Source organism: Chaetura pelagica, unplaced genomic scaffold, assembly GCF_000747805.2.
Source record: "Chaetura pelagica isolate M959 unplaced genomic scaffold, ChaPel_1.0 scaffold47, whole genome shotgun sequence".
Lineage (NCBI taxonomy): Eukaryota > Metazoa > Chordata > Aves > Apodiformes > Apodidae > Chaetura > Chaetura pelagica.
The window spans coordinates 58,908-60,808 of record NW_009954140.1 but is presented as its reverse complement, the minus strand read 5'-3'; the positions used below and the strand labels follow the sequence as shown (position 1 = coordinate 60,808).

Genomic DNA, 1,901 nt, shown 5'->3' with positions numbered 1-1,901 from the left:
GCCCCAACGAAGCCTGGAGCTGCTGTTGCCCCCTCCGAGCTCTGTGCCCCCCAGCTCAGCTGCTTCCTGGGGGATCTGAGCCCCCGCACCCTCCCCGACCGGGTCCCCAATAGCTTTTCCTTCCTAGAGGGCTTCATCTCTGGGATCTGCTCGGGGATGCCGCCGGGCATCTGATCCCTCTCGTCGGCATCTGCCACCTTCTGGGATACCTGCCTCCCACCCAGGGTCTGCCCCCTCCTCAAGGATCGGCCCCACTGGAATCTGGACCCTCCCCGGGGGTCTGCTGCTCCCAGGGATGGCTGCTGCACACCCCCAAAACCTCCTGTCCAGGGAAGCTGCTGCCAGACCATTCCCATCCCTCTCTCAGGAGTCTACTGCCCCCCACAAGCATCTGCTGCCCCCCAGGATGTGCTGCCCCAGAACCTGTTGTCACCCAAGGAGCTGCTCCCCACCCCAGGGCTACATGAAGGGTCCCGAGTTCCCCCAGGACATGGGTGCAGGTGCTTTCCTGCCATCCCTTGGGCCAGTGACCCCATGTCAGACATTTCCAGGGCCAAAAAGGGCCACAGTGTCCTGGCTCAGTCCTGGGCTCAGCAGGAGCCAGCAGGCATCAGGCAGGGATGGCCCTGGTGAGACACCAACATGCTTTCAGTCCAAGGATCTGCCTGGCGAACACAGGATCTCTGAACATCTCCTGTGGAGGGTACACTGATGATTTTTCAGCTTGGATACATTCCCAGGTCCATGCTGGCCCAAGGTCCCACCCAAGGACAGGGCCAGGAGGAGCCAGAGAGGTGTGAAGTGAAGGAGGAAACACAGCAGGACAAAATGCATCTGCCCCCAGAGAAGCAGATTAATGCTTTGAAGCCTTTTTTTTTCCCCAAAGGAAACAAGCTGATGTGATTAATTCCCTGAGTGTGTGCCTGCACCACATTCCCAGCACCTTTGAACCCAGTGCCCAGTTTCGCCCCATTAGTCCTCACCAGTGTCCCCGAGGGGGGTGGCAGGAGATGCCAGACTTGTTGCCTCAGCCTTGGAAAAGCTTCAATCAAAACTTCAGGTTTTCTTCTGTGCCAGATGAACCTTGGAGCAGAGCTGTAGGAAACCAGGTTTCCTTATCACAGCAGCTGTAAATAAAGCACCTTCTAGTTCTGCTCCCAGCCAGTTGCTACACAGGGCTGGTTCTCAATGCCAACCCCCTTCCCCCCCAAGAACATGGAGGGGCAGGATGAGGCCCTGCAGGGGCACCCAGCTCACCCCCACAGTGCCACTGGGTCCCATGGCTCCCACCAAAGTCAAACCAGTAGGAAAACAGGGCTTTATTGGGAAAAACAGCTTTGCATAAAGACCAGCTGCAGCATGGCAGCCCAGGATGTCTGCCACAGCAGGAGGGGACCAGGAGGGGTGGGGGGAGCAGGACCTGCCTGCACACGAGGCTGGGGGAGCACAGAGCTCCCTCCACATTGTTCTGCAGCACCTCCCCTTCCAGGGTCCCCCTCAAATCTTCCCCAGGCTTGGGAGGTTTGTCCAGGATGGAAGAAAGAGGAAAAACCTAATTCTTGCAGCTTCCCTGTCCCCCTCCTTCACCCACATCCACAGGGACGGGCACCTGCACGTGTGTCCCCATGCAGAGTGACCAGAGGCTTCATCCCCACCACAAGGGCACAGCCTTGTCCGGGTGCCCCTTCCCCTGCCCTGCCTTGACTCACCAGCCTGGTATTTGCAGGGATCAAATCAGCGTGGGTTCATTTGCCTGTCTGTCCTCAGCAGCTCCTGTTAAAACACTGCACCCCGCTCCCGCCTCTGCATCAGGGTCCCCCTCACCCCCTGCCAGGTTGGCTACAGCCCCAGCCTGCAGCTCGCCAGCCTGGCGAACAGCGCAGCCCTGTGGTGGCTGCGCA

The 1,901-nt window shown here is 59.3% G+C and overlaps 1 protein-coding gene across 1 annotated transcript in view; it reads right to left on the bottom strand.

Annotated features, from left to right (window-relative positions):
• LOC104393240 (tripartite motif-containing protein 47-like) overlaps positions 1-1,901 on the bottom strand; it is a 12,687-nt gene that overhangs the window by 6,643 nt on the left and 4,143 nt on the right. The gene's annotated exons all lie outside the window — the stretch shown is intronic.